General features: G+C 36.8%; 1 protein-coding gene across 1 annotated transcript in view; it reads right to left on the bottom strand.

The window, feature by feature from the left end:
• Positions 1–15,704, bottom strand: part of SUGCT (succinyl-CoA:glutarate-CoA transferase) — a 307,950-nt gene that overhangs the window by 85,476 nt on the left and 206,770 nt on the right. The gene's annotated exons all lie outside the window — the stretch shown is intronic.

Genomic DNA, 15,704 nt, shown 5'->3' with positions numbered 1-15,704 from the left:
ATAATGGCGTTACTGGGGAAACTGTAATACGAAAAAAACCATCATGATAGCTAGCTTGAGATTCACAAAGTTGTCTTGTTTATAACTTCACCTGGTTAGATCTATGTCTTCTGCTAAGGATGGCTTTTAGAATACAATTCTGACATGGTAATTATCAACTCCTGAATAAATGAAAAGAAAAATAAAGCTTAAATTTGGACATAAAATCCTATATGCAAGAGACATTTTTGGCAAAGCAATGGGGGTCTCCTCTCAACAACAAGGGCAGATGCTCCATTAAAATGATCTATAATACATACAAAAGGTGTGCTGCATTAATAAAAATAGTTTGGTTACATAAGGGAAAGACTAATGAAAAATGTGATCAAGGAAGATAGACAATGAAGAATAAGGGGAGACACATTATCAAGTAAACTTTTATATATCTGTTTGAAAAATCCATATTAAACTGTAGGACTAAAGCTACTGCTAGAAACAGGTCAAGTTCTTCCTAAGTGGAATCTTTCAATTTCTCAGTTGCATCTTTGTGTATGTGCAAGAGGTCAGACTGGAAAAAGAAACAGAATATCTTTTAATACAATAATCAGAATGATGGCCAAAAGGGAGTTATTCATGGAATTAACCAGATGAGTTTCCATGCCAAGCTATAGTGCTTTTGCCTTTCCATCCCTCAACACAAAGGGATCCAATATAATGTTTCTTTTTTTTCCCCACAGCTATCCCAAATGAGAAGAAGTAACAAGTTATTCATGAAACAATTTAAACAAAAAATTAAACACTGGAACTGCTATTTAGTATGGTGACCACATACATGTATTCCTGAAAACACAAAGCAAAATATTAATTTCCTTCTCTTTTTGGAAAAATTTTGATTGCTGACACAAGGAACTATTGCTGTGAAGTGCTAAATTATAGTGACTATTTTTTTAAATATGGAAAACTATGGCTGAAATAAATGACAGATGGAAGAAAACTGACAGAATCTTCAGATTGTAAAGGCTTGTTTCTTTGGGGAAGGGCTAGATTTGTGTTTTTCTCCCATTTCCACAGGCATGTCATGTGAGATTTTAGTGAAGGAGACTAAATCCTTGTCACAGAATTTATAGAAGAGAAAGAAACAATTTCTTGTCTCATTCCAGAGTGCTGGTAATTAATGCTTTCGGCAACTGAAAGTCTTTGCTAGACAGTGTCCTTTTTCTGACACGAGGGAATGGAGTGTTCTGTCATGTGAGGATTTAATCTTTATTATAGGCCAAGAGGCTGTGCCAGTAAGAATGCTATTTTTTAAAACCAGTTTTTCTGCTGAGATTTCTATACAATATCCTTTTTCTTATTTCCTACTTTTCCTTCATTGCCGACACTTTTCGGAGAAGCCAATCTTTTCTTTTGCAAGAGAGTAGAGTTCTTGGAAAGACTATATAAACTCTTTCACTAGGAAATTTGTGTTTCCAGGCTGACTAGAGACATAAAACAGATATAAGGAATTAAGTATTCATCCAACTACCCTGGCCCTTCTCTTCCTTTAGACAGCATTAAGTTTTCTGGGTTCACCACTTGCCATTCAGTGCACATCTAAGGCTTCAGTTCCAACAATGAAGCCTATGCTAACTGTAGCTGGATTTTCAATCATTCAGCATGCTAAAGTGAATAAAAACAAGAAAAAAATATAGCACAGAATGATGGAATATGTACTAAAATATTCTATGGCCTCCACCAAATACCCCCTTTACAATGAGTTTTAAAACAAAATTGAATTTTGGTCTCAGCACCATGGAATAAAAATAGCTTATTTTTTTCCCCTTTTGGTTGCCAAATGTGAATAAAACCAATCCTATACAAAAATCACATTTCAACATTACTGTGGTTTATGTGGTTCTTTCATGGAAGCTTTTTTCAAAGAATTTTTGTCACATCTATCATGTCAGAAATAGACTGACTGTTCAAGAACATTGCTCTAAAATTTTGACCTTGGGATTTGAGGATCTTTTCCTTGTTTATCCATGCTAAATATCTTTTAGATATCTGTTCCTACGCAAATCTCATAAATTTAGGGTTTAATTCAGTTAAAGAAGTCAATACTTCTATCATATGAAAAACATACATACACTCATTTGGTGAAATGAGCAACTCACAAAGCTAAAAAATTCCACTGGAGGGATGGATGCACCTATTTTAAAGAGCCCATGTGCTTCAATATTAAAAATCATCTTTGTATTGCCAAGCAAAGACAGAAAATATTCTGTTTACATGACAATCTTGAAATGAGCACTTTTTTCATAATAAAGTGAAAATTTAAGAATCATAGCAAGCAAACGAAGATTCTTAATTATTTTGATAAATTCTACACCAAGACAATAAACATTATTTACTTGATTTATCTGTCAAGAGGAGAAAGGAGAAAGCTGATGTCAAAAATCCAAAGCCTGCCCATATGCGTATTGGGCTACTTTAAGGACAGGCTATCTTTTTAAGGGCTCTTCCTTTTTATTTCTGAGTAAATGAAAAGAGTTTTTCACTGGGTGGGGAAGCAAACAGAGCTGTCACATAGTTCTCTGAAAAAAATAGATTAAAAAAATCTTCAGATTCAGAGAAAACTTTTGGTTTTCCTGCTAGGCTAAGCTCTTATGCTCTGTTCTATTGTTGCATAGCACTGGCAAGTATTTTGTGTTCTGATGCAACAGTCTAATTCAGATGTAGACTCTTTTCTCTCTCATATTTATATACGTATATACAGATACATACATATGCACAGACACAAACACGTATAAGATGCTCAGAATATTTGGCCTCTTACCAAAACCCTTCTCTCTAGAATTGCTATGGTTTTATACCTTTGACATTCTAGAAAGTACTTGCTAATGTAATGACTTAAAAAATTGGATTTGTGTAAGTTAATTATAGGAAAAGGGGTGGGGTCTTTTTGAGGTAATGTATGATTTACAATCCACGTATTACTTCAAGTAGAATAGGCTGTTCCCTGATGTGTTGACAAGATTGCTTAGAATGAGATACCATCTGATACTGTAAATCTGCGTTTTAAATACAAATTCGTTTGTGCACACTAGCCATTTTTCTAACTACTGAAAAAATGCCAACAGCCCCTTGAAGGCAAGAACTACATTTCTGGTTTTTTCCACTTTATTGGAATTGAAAGATAGCTACTTTTATGTGGGGTTTTTTTTTGTTTAATACACAGAAGCCTTGAAATTATTGGTACTGTGAGACCTTTAACTATAAAAAAACCATTGGAATGTGATCAAAATCTTTGCTAGCAGTCAGGAATAGCCAATGGCATGGAAAACTAGTGTTCTCAATATGGCTTATGACAAACTATGTCAATGCCAATGATGTTCATTGTACCCACTTCCATCCATAAAAACTTCCTATGGTGATCTGTCATTACTCTGCCTGCTAGTTATAATCTTTTAGCGATCCAAGATCTTCTTTTCCTAAACATCTTGGTTTATGTATTTTATAAAAGATCATCATGACATAACTTCTGATATTAATGAATATCCCATGAATATCCACCAACGTTGCCTCTTTCCACTGAAAAAATATATGAAATGAGTTTAAAATATAACTTCTTTGTGCCATCCGCAGATGTAAGTAATACATCACTGAGTACATAACACATCACTTTCCCTTGTGTGTGAAGATGGTGCTGATAAATCTTCCCTTTTCAAGCCTCTTCCTGAAATAGGTCAGTTTGCCCCCAGTTATCCCTTAGCAGTTACTACAATCTATACCAAGGCCATGCGTTCATTCTGTGTACATAGAGAGCCCTGACCATTTAAGAGCTATAATAAAATCATAAGAGGGCTGTAAGAGATAGCTGCTTTGTCACAGCTTTCCAACAAAACTAAAACTTTGTCTTGAAATATATTTCTCTTCCTTTTCCCTACCACATTTAATGCTGCTGATGACCAGAGAAGTTTTGGGTCACGGTCACTATAGCATACTGTGACAAGAACCAAATCCATTCTTTATACACAGATGAGAACCAATAAAAGTTAAAAGGCAAAAGTCATCTTGCTCAAATTTAAGAAGCCATTAGAAATTTTATAGTATATAATTTTATAATGGCTGTGTTCATTTCAGCAACAGTGGACTTCTTTCCTTCATTATGAGTATACACACTAACCCCCCCTCTAAATTCAGATCTATTTCTGATTAATAATTTTTAAAAAAACAAACCCAAACCTGCATGACCATCAGGTGGTTTAAATCTTTAGGTCAGTCATAACAAAGTATTATTCCCCACTATCTGCACACATTGAATGAGTGTTACAGAGGCAACATAAGAGCAAGATGTACCAAAGAGCTGAACAACTATCACACAAACTGACAAAAGTATTCTTTTTTATTTCAGTTGGTGGAAAATCTACTGTAAACATAGTGAGGATTTTATTTTTCCTCACGTGAGTAGTGCTGGACAACAAAATTGCAAAATATTAACACAGCCCTTCTTCACAGTCAGGTTTTCTAGACAAAAATAGTTTGAAGTCAAAGATAAGATTAAGTTTAGGAGAAACTTATCCATAACACAGTTCTTGTCCTAGTCATTGAAGACATGTTTGTTTACATACTTGAGGTAAATTCAATTTAATTTTTTTTCTGCTGCTAACTAATGAAGGAGTGAGTGTGTGAACCAAAGTTTATTATTGTCTATAAGAACTTGTTATTTTTACCTGAGGGCTGTTTCAGAAGAAATATAAAGTTTATGTTCAGGTAAAGGCCTATATTTTTAATAAATTATTTCTCCAGCACAGAAGAGGCAGAGCAGGTTCTATAATATTCATCCTCAAATTTGAACTGGAAGCAAAGCTTTAAATTTGGTAAAAGTGTATACATGAGTATGCATGTGAGTACACTGTGTATATGTGTACATCAATGACACAACTGCCACCCAGTTTTACTCTGTTTTATAACATGGTAATCCACAGGAGTGAAGTGGAAGAGCAAAGGTGTTCAGTGGGGAACCCAGGAAATACAAGAACTAGATGTGTTCAGTAGCACTGACAGATATTCACTCATACAATATTCTTCTTTCTCAGATTACAAGAATTAGGTCCAAGGTAACCATAAAATTTCAGTGCAAGTACAATGCTATGTCACCAACAACTCCTCCTATTTCAACACCTATCATAAATATTCTCCCATACTTGCTACAGGAAGATGGTCTTAGCGACAAACCATTTTCCAGTTGGCTCCATTTTGCCTGTGAGTGCACATGGTCTTGGTGCAGAAACATAGCATAGACAAATCAGAATTCTCTGCTAATTTTGTACAATCTTTCCATGACCATGCCAAAGCCCCTCTAGCCAATTCATGCTTCAGCTTCTTGAAAAGAAATTGTCTTTCTTTCATTTATGAGATCTGCAATGTACACTAAGGGTAGTAAGTGAAACAAAAAGATGATATTATATTAGAAAGTACTACTGCAGTATAAAACACTAAAAGCCCAAAATGGCATCCTGTAACTAGGAAGGGCATTCAAGTAAGAACTAAAATGTCCCACAATATTGCAATCATTATTAGATTAAGACACGCAACTTGAGCCAAACTCTCTAGTTTCTGAGTATGTGAAACCAGCACATAGATCAAAATTTTGCACTCTTAAAAGCATTTTATGAATATCTGACAACTTGGTTTTGCTCTGAAACTCCTTCCTGCACCACAGCCTATTAACTTTTTCTCTTGGTGTCTGCCCTTTAAAGATACCTGTGGATGTTTTAAAGCCTCTGAGAGTGCGTGTGCGCACACATGAACTTTCAGTATCTTCTGTAACATGTGGCCTGCATATGGAGAAATCTGTGATTGAAAACTAGCTAAAGATTACCAGACAGGCCTCTAAGCAACACACAGTGATGAATGTGCCAAGGGACAATTATTTGAAAAGAGAAGGATGCTACTGGCACTCAGTAAGCAGCATGCAGTTTATCCCTAAAATAAGTATATACTTTTTGTTTAAAAGACTCATTTTCTTCTGTGATTTTAAGACCCCTCAAAAAGTTTATTTCTATTTTCTCACTGTGATCAAGGCAAATAAACTAAGACAACGTTTTTCATAAATAACCAGATACTTTGAATGCTTCCATTTTAAAGAGCCGCATTTTACAAAGGATATATGACCAGCACCTACAATAAATAAAATTAATGGAAGAAGGAAACAGTAAAAAATTTTCACTTGACACAGCGTGAGCTGGCATTCCTTTCTTGAATATGAACAAACAATCTGAACTCTGGAATTGCACAGGTATTTGGCATGCAACCTACGGGATTTGAAAACAATTATGCATTGCACACACTTTCTTCTGAAAAAGACCCCAAGACATTTTGTGATTTTTACAGCTGGGTAGTGCTTTCAGTGAATAATGTACTAGTTTTCAGCCCACCTGAAAATGATTTCAGGTTGAAATCAGCAATATTCAGCTGAAACAATCCTCCAAAACCTAAGACACATTACTTAGACAAATTCCAGAGTGATTACTTCCAAATTATGTTTCCATTTTGAAATTTACCTCTAAAGAGAAAGAAGGAAAAAACAATGTATTTGAAAACTCAACAAAATATTTTGATTTGGGGTGACAGTATTAAACATATCTGACTGCAGAAAACCATTTCATATCACCAGGAAAGGATTGTACCTCTGTTTTCACTGAAAAAAAAAAGAAAATCAGGCCCAGAAATCAGTCCTCCCACTCTGGGAAGCAATCCTGATTCACCTTCAATAGGATCTTGTTCATCCCAAATCCAACTGTTTCTCTCCTTTTTCAAATGCATAAAGAACCAAGTCTGCCCTATACTTCTTACCATGTTTATTCCTCTGTTCACACTTTTTCTTCATCATAGGTCTCTTCTCCATCTGTCTGCTTGCAGCAGCTGGATGACATTCTCTTTCTGGGGCTGCTCTATCGATCTGGTAGGATCCTGAATCCCTGAGTCACATCCTCTCCCTAAATCTTCCCTTCCTTTTTTCCTTTATCTGTTTCATGACTCTTTCGTGCAATGAGGATGGAACATGAAAATCACATTGTTCTGTAATTGCACATTTTGAGATAAAGCATTATATTCAAACTCAGGAATGAATTCACAAAACATCATTTACAATCCTGTTGGGTTTTTTTTAAAGCAATGTTCTAAGAGGGTGGTAATAGCTTTCCAGTTAAAACCAGGAACTGCAGTTGGCAAAAAAAAGCATGCATTTCAAAAAGTCTTTAGCTTATATAGACAAACTCACTGCTAGCATTGTTTTTTCTCACAGTACTAGAGCTACAAAAAGTTTAAGAGAAATAAATACAGAAGGGTGCTTCAAATTTGAAAAACGAGCTCTCAAAATACACATGAATTCACATAAACAAAGATTAAATCAGATTAAGCAGGACCTATAGTTAAAAGCTTTCCTGTAGGTGTATGTCTTTCTTTTTCCTTTTCTTACTTTCCTTTTTTTTTCCCCCTTCTGAGGAGCAAGTTTGTAATTACTTGACAAAGAACAAAATAGCAACAGTGTCTGAAAAGAATGCATTATTTAGAGAGAGTGACTACTTAAGAAAGAAGCTTTCATCACAGGATATATTCCATGGAAACACATAGTTTACCTTGTACCATAAGCTATTTTACTGCAACTTGACTCCAGTCTTGACACTCAGTTTTCAACAAAAATAGACCATGACTACCTGCCAAACAAGTCTCCCCCAAAAGACAGCCTCCTTCCCTTCCCCAAAAAATCCAGAATCTCTAAACAAAATGGTAAAACTACTAAAAAGAAATATTGAAAGTACTTTTTAAATTTTCCTGGAATTAAACTATAAAGCAAAGCTTATAACTGATCATTTTCCAGTCTGGGACCCCTTACTCCCAGACATCATGATATAAAAGCACTTAATAAGTTATAATCACTATGGTATGAAAGCGTGAAATATCAGTTTCCAATAAAAGCTCCTTGAATGCAGAAGATCAATTAGAGAAAATTCCCGTCAGCATAAATATTAACATTTTCCATTACAGAGGCATTGTTAGCATAACTCAAACTGTTTGTCTTTCCACTTAACATGGATACATGAGACTGAACTCCTAATTTCAGTGCAGTTGCTGAAGTATTAGCTCATTCTCATTCTAAAGCCATTTGAGTTCCTGCAATGAGCAGCAAGTGTTTCAAGGCCAAACCTGTCGTTTTTGTGAGTGCTGTCAGACCAGACACTCTCCTGTGCAGAGATTTACTCAGAGAAGGCAAGCTGAGGAACGCTATCAGGAAGCCATTTATAGCTCCCTAATTCTGTGAGCACCTGGTTGAGACTCAGCAGAGCACAGCTGCAGCACACCCTGACATGTTCCCCTTCCTTGCCTCCAGTATGTGATAGAGGGGTGATGAAACAACTGGGCACAGTGGCAAACAGCTTCGTGCACCAGAGGCATTCTGTGGTGGTCAAGTACAAGCAGATTACAGGTCCTTTCATTTGCATGTGCACAGTAAGGGTGGATAGGGTGGTCTTAATGAACTCAGTGTATCTGAATAGGTGCATCTGAGGAAAGAGGATCCAAAGCAATAAGAATATAAAGCAACTTCAGAACAGGGTTTTTTTGATGTTGCTGTTACAAATGGTACACGGGAAGTGATTAATACTTGCACATTGCCATGGTACTACTACAAACATGAAGCTTCCAGCCTGAGGGCTATATACAGAACACCTTTTTCCTCTTCCAATTAAAAATAGGGTATTTAGACCATGTTGATAGCCATCTGCCTTACAGATTTTCCTTTATTCTCTGCTCATAGCATTGTAACCCACAATGTACCTTTTCCCTAACGCCTTCAGATTGTTTTCAGGAAAAAAAAAAACAAGGAAAAAAAACCAACAAACCACACCTCAATGCCCTTCCTCCAAAAATACATCAGTTCCATAGCAGGTGGAGCCAAAAAAACACTAAATTATTACAGGTTTTTTATTCACTCTCCAATATTCCCCAAACACAAACGCCAAATTGCAGGTGCATACAAAATACTTCTGTTATGACAAGAGCTGCGTATCTTCATAACCAGTGCTTCTCATAATGATGTGTGAAATAAATGCTAACTGAAATAAAATGGACAAAAGCCAAAAAAGTCCCAAGTGGCAGTCACGTACAGAAGAGGGACTAAACCATGTGAGAAACAAAAGGTCATGTGGCTAATGGTCCAAAGGGAAACACCATTTCCCTTTATTTCTTAAATTTCTAGGGCTACAGCAATAGTGTTTGTATAGTAACAGATTTGAGTTCACAATGTTGAAGTTATACTGCTGGTATCGCAATCATCCTTGTGACTCATCACAGTAAAGAAGGGGACGCAAAAGACAGGAGCAAAGGTTAAAGAGTAGAAATTGACACACTCTTAAAGACTGTAGCTAGCAAAGTTTATCTCCACAAACTATCAGAAAAGCATGATTTGACCAAACTTCTCAGAACAAACACTCACTGTGTTCACTTCTACCCCAGTGTCTATATCCAGGCCTTTGTATTTCAGTACCATAACCTTCCCCATAAACCCATTCTTAAAGCTATCCAGCCAGAATCCTTGTGTCCACTACCTCTATGGAAATGTTCTAAGCTACTTTAACTCTCAGCCTAAATATACTCATGAACATTTTTACTATGCCTTTACTTGCAGCATCTTCCACTCTGAAACTTGCCTCTTTCATTTATTTACAGGAGCAAAAATAATCCCTATAACTTCTGTTTTGTTGATTTAAACAAGACACGCTCTTTATAAAGTATATCTTGCTAAGAAAACTTAAGTCTGAATGCAGCACAAACTGGAAAATCTTAAGGAATTAACTATAACAGAGAGGAGAACAGATGACAGCACACAGGTACAAGCTTATTTGTGAGCTTAAAACAGATGCTCTGGTTTCTAATCCATGCTGAAAACAGTGCTACTGTACTTTCATTGCTTGTTACTTGCTTTAGTGAGAGTAAAGCAGGTAAGGCTTGGATACTAACAGTGTTCCAGCTAAGGCAATACAGAACTTGGAATAAGATTTCTTAACCACTGCACTTTTATTCGGCCTCTAAGAAATTTCTGTCTAGGGCACTAGTAGTACTTGGTAATCTAAGTCTACAGTAGCCCATGGAGAAGTGCTGTGCCAGTGCGACCATGAGGACAAGAACACCGAATATCCTAATCACCAAGCCTATGATCAGAAATCACCAGTATGTGTGGTAGTCTCCTTTTAAAAACATACTTTAACATGACATTTTGTCACGATCAATAAAATGTTGCTAGTTTTCACCAGCTATGTAAAAAGAAACTATACAAATCATTTAACATAGCTTTCTGACTGTAACTAGATGGTTTTTATTTTAGGATTTGACACAAATTTACAGTGCACTTATGAAAATGACAACTTCACTGAGTAAACATTTTACTGTACTTTCTCCAATTCTCATGATTTATATACAGAAGAAATCTTCTACTCCATGGACTTCAAGAGCTAAGGAAATCAGTCTTACTTTAAATTCATGGGACTGTGATGGATCTTCCACTGTGCTGAGTAATAATGGTGAGATCCATCCCATCTAAATTTAGTCAGATGAAAAGTGAGTACCTAATCTCATCCAGACAGGTGGGATGAACTGCCATCTTGAGGTGTCCCAGCTCTGTTTCTCTTCACTGAAAAGGGGGGTTAGTACAACCTGCTGAGACTGCATGCCTAACTGATGACTAAAATTAGGGAAGATGACCTCCCACAACTCATGACATTTAAAGAAATGCCTTGTGTTGGGATTTTTCTGCAGTTGTTTCTATATTACTAGTTTTGTATCTTTACCCATTTCAATATTATTAAATTTGTACCTTTACTCACCTCCTACTTCCCAATGTGCCCTATTCACTGTATGCTGCAATGGACTGACAAGAACTGTCTATGAAAAATGTTGAAACACCCTGATTATGGAAAAATGCTACCCAGTAATGGCCTTATCATTCATCCACTTTGAATCTGTAACCTGTAAGCTCATCCTCAGGCATGAACTACAAAGTTCACTCATTTACTAACCGTGAAGCAACTACACTCAATTTACAGTTCAAACGTTGGACACATACCAGGACTTCTGAGGGAAGTTACAGTCTTTCATTCTTAAGAAATTGCCTTTTGATCTTTTTAAGAAAACTTAATGCCAAGACTATCAAGTTAACACTAGCAAGCAAAACATTCTAAGTAATTTCTTCTGCAAGAGTAATTTAATAACACCTTTCCACTGAATCAGCCCAGAATCTTGTTCCTCTTCCTCATGGAAATCCTTCCATACAGTAATATTGCTGACTCAGCCTTCTCATTAATTTAGGAATAGCTCAAATCTACAAAGACACTACTCCTTAACTCTGTTTTGAACAATTTTCCACAGATTTCCTTAGAAATTAAAGTTTCTTGTTATGCTGGGGTTAAGGTGCAGTGGGAAGGGTGTGGGCAAATGGGGAAGGGAGATGACATTTTAAAATGCTTTATAAAATACCAGATGTTGCAGAACCAACAGAGTGGAACAATGTATTTGCAATTATCAAAAGAAGAGAGTTGTTTGTCTGCATTTTTAAAAACTCATGGGATACTTTTAAGTCACTTAGTTGTGGTCTTTCTGTGTGTGAAGAACATAGCAAACGCCCTTATAGATTTGATAGTTAAATGACATGCACGACAAGGGAACAGCTTGATGTGGTTCAGCATTTACTCTTGTTACGCTCCGTACTGTGCTGTAAATATTCCAGTTGTGTGGATAATATAAAAACTATGCAAAAAGCATTTTGCCCTTCTTCACGTATCTTTCTCATGCATACAACAAAATTGTCACGAGCATATTGAAAGGCAATGCTGGAAATGTACTAGTGTACAGTTCCAATAACAGATGCGGGAAGCTGACAAGAATGTCCTACTTCCTAACTTGCACTTACAGCTTCAGTTTCAAAAAACTTTTTAGCTGGAAGCCCAAGAGCCATGCAGATTTTCTATTCCACAGCTAAGAGCAAGATAACTTCTACAACTTTTTTATCAATGGGAGATGTAAATATTTTAAGACTTAAGCATCCTTTCCTTCTCATCACTAAAGAAAAGACCACATTCATTTAAAATCAATCTGTTCCTGCATGTTTAAAGAGCTGTTGCAGATATCTTATGCAACCTGACAGATATTTTTGTTTGGAAACAATTCTGTTTACACATTACATCACTTCAATATTGCTCTAGAAATGTTTTGTGGAGGCTAGGAGACAGTCAGAAATCCTGAGCTCTGTGTTCACTCTGCCATTAATCAACTGTGCTCCTTTAGACAAGTCTTATAATTTCTCTATGCCTTGGTTTTCCCATCCGTAAAAGGCACCAGTTATAAATACTCAGATGACAGAGGTGTTGTGAATGCCAAAAATACAGTACAACTCAGAAGTGATTATGCAAAAAGGCATCTTCTGATTCAATGAGCCTCTCCCTTGTTGAAATCCACTCATGAATTCACGTGGCCTATATGCCACGCAAGCCCCATTTTGAGCACTTAATGGGAACATTGCTATACAGTGGGCTTGTGTAGAGTGAAGGATTTCATTCCTCAGAGGATACTCAGCCACATGTGTTGACTTCAGTGGCAAAAAAATATATTTTTATTTATTTTTCTCCCGATAGTCATGCAAAACACAGCTGAGACTGATACGGATGCAGATTTCATTCCACCCTGTACTCCTTCAATTATTTACTTTTCTTTCACATAGTGCAGCATCAGTGAGGCAGGCAATGCTATTGAAAGTGTTGGAACTGCCTAGAAAGGGAAAAAATCTGAAGGTAGAGGGATAAAATGAGCCTTGAAACAAATTGGACTGCACAGGTGTAAATAACTTTGTCAACAGAATCTCTATAACTAGTGATGATGTGTACATAGGGAAGAATGTGGTCAGCTCTCAGAGAGAAGGCTCAGTTTGCAAGGAAGAGCTTATTTTCAGTTGCAAGCAACAATTATTTGATCATGAGTTACTGAGGACAACTAATACGGAAGGTTTCAACACCATTTCTGCAGCAGCTTTTCAAAAATCTTTAATACTTGAGAAGTACTATAAAATCCTGAGACGAAAGACAATGTAGAAAATATTATAATGCCTCTCCTTTGGGTTTTTTGTCATTTACAGGAAAACAAATCTTTGCTTCTTAAGAATTCATCTGCTCCTTATATTCCCATTGTTTGTGTTTATGACATAATCATTTCCACAGCAACTAATTAGGAGAAATCAAGAATTATGGCCTTGAGAGGAGGCCTGTAAGGAGCAAATGAAATCATACATGTGTTACATAGAAGATTCCATTAAAAAAAAATCTCCTATCTAGCTAAAAAAGTGAAATGGGGAAGCCACAATATACTATGCAAGCTAATATGTTTAAACTGAGGAGCAAATTTTCACCTAAGACACGACTGTGTCTTTTATTCTCTGGTCCATTTTCATGTAGTGCATGTTTAAGAACCAGGAATGGCTGGACCAAGTCAAATCAAAAATCCAGGCAGTTCAGTGGCCAACAGAAGAATGTCTGATTTTACAGAGGAGAAATATGTGGAGATGCTTTTCCAGCATACTCTCATGGCAATTTTCAGCCTGGGACTTCCATCTGGAGCTTCTTCAGTGCAAGCGAATCAATCCTACTTCATGTAACATCCCCATACAAAAGCATGCGAGAGTCCTTTGCTGCCTCTGCTGATGGTTTGGGATAAAGTGAGAGGAAGAAGTCCATTAATGTCCCCTATTAGAGAATATTACAGACCTCTTTCAAGGTCTTATAATGTTCTTTGGTATGCTTTGTTAATCTTTACCTACTATTATAGAAAAAATGTATTATAGAAAAATGTATACAAAAATTTGATGCTAAACATCAGAATTATGAGTGTCTGAGTACTATTTAAATTAAAGCTATTGTTCCTGCAGTGGGGATGCAGGCTGAAAGGAGCACTTAGGCAACTACCATCAGTATCAGTTCAGCTGCATCTAAGGATGTTTGCTATGGCAATTTTGGCCATCCAGTGGCCCATCTACCCTTCCAGCAAAAGCTCAGGGAGGGATAATGACATACATCAGTAAAGTGAAATTAGGACTAAGAAAATTCTGCTTTGCCACATTCTCTTAAATCCATTTTGGCTCCCCTCATAACAAATCAGTAGTTTCCTCCAGAGCTGCTAAGCAGCTCTTCTCACAGTCTCCAAATCACAAAGACATCACATCATGTTGTCTCCTATACTGCTTTGTGTCTTAAACAAGCTTCAAGATGCTCACAGATATGAAGATTGTTAAGATCTATCAAATAAGAATTCTTTCTCAAAGAGACAAATTGAATAGCTAGAGAGGAGGGAAATTAAGCAGGTAATAAACCACCTTCTAAGGATAATCAGTTTGCAACACATTATACCTTCTTCTCCCTGTCACCAGTACTCTCCTTTGAGACAAGGGCCATGGTGAGTGAAACAAAGAGGGCAGGAATGGTAACTGGCCTCCATGTTATGGGAATTCAATGAAAGGACATAATAAAATGGAGAGAGGCTCCTTGCCTACATTTATTATGTAATGTTTGGCTCTTCAAATGAGAAGGGTGAACATCACTGAGAGAGATAAAACTTTTTTGTACAGGCTCCATTTCTGAGGTTAAAGAGAGGTTTTACTAAAGTTTTGCTTACTCACTATAAACATTTCAAGGATACACTGTGTCAAACAGCTCCTTATATTAAATACAATATATGACACTGATGTTTTCCATAGTTTATCATTGATAGAACTGAAAGTGTAATAGCAGCAAGTTTTAACTTTCTAGGCAGACAAAGTCATTTTGATAATGGTGGCCACCAGAGACAGGAAGAAGTCTAAACATTCTTGATCTCTGGGGTTAGTGGGAATTCAGATGAATGTGAAGGGACCACACATGTTCTCTTGGGAGAAGGGTGCTGGCAGCCTTGCGTAAAACACAGTCCTTTTTTGTCTCATGCAAAAAAGGACAGGAGAATCATCTCTAAGAAAGTTACACTTCTGGGCAGACGCAAGTCATTGCAACTGTGCATACCATATGCAGGGATTGGTAAGGACTGAATACCAAAAGTAAAAGAAGGAAAGTGACAGAGTCCTATAAAGTGGATTTCTCCTGAAGCAGCAACGGCCTCTAAAAACCACTTACCAGGCCAAGTCAGCTCAGGAAACTTACCCTGCTGCCAGCTGAACTCTCTGGCAGATGAAACAAAGAAACAAAAATTAACAAAAGGACACTAACAATAAAAAGACAGGATTCAGCATAGAATCAAGCAAAATTCAGCCTTTTCTATGTCAGCCTGCTCTTGTTAACCTAACTTGAACTTCCCACATGACTACTTGGTCAGGAAACAGAGAGATTACAAGCAAAGTGCCACTGCAGCACACTAGGTAAGCACTTTTCCACTCTGCAGTAATGCTTCACAGGGTTGGAAAAGGGAACTCAGTTTTGAAAAGTGCACCAAAGTGTTTAACATTCATATGCAGCTCTAGTGCACTGAAAATTGTCTGCTGAACAATTTACAGGTGGAGTGCTTTATTCTGATACCAAAACAGACAGGGTTATAGATAAGAAATTCCTGCTATAATGTGCCAGATCCTCAGGTACACCCAAAAGGCTCAGGTTCACCCATCTGGCCTTCAGCAAGTCTTTAACAACGTGTATATATTGATATCAGTCAGGATCACA

The sequence above is a fragment of the Manacus vitellinus genome, unplaced genomic scaffold (genome assembly GCF_001715985.3).
Source record: "Manacus vitellinus isolate BGI_N305 unplaced genomic scaffold, ASM171598v3 scaffold_3_pilon, whole genome shotgun sequence".
Taxonomy (NCBI): Eukaryota; Metazoa; Chordata; class Aves; order Passeriformes; family Pipridae; genus Manacus; species Manacus vitellinus.
The sequence above is the reverse complement of the archived record's forward strand: the minus strand, read 5'-3'. Positions and strand labels throughout refer to the sequence as shown.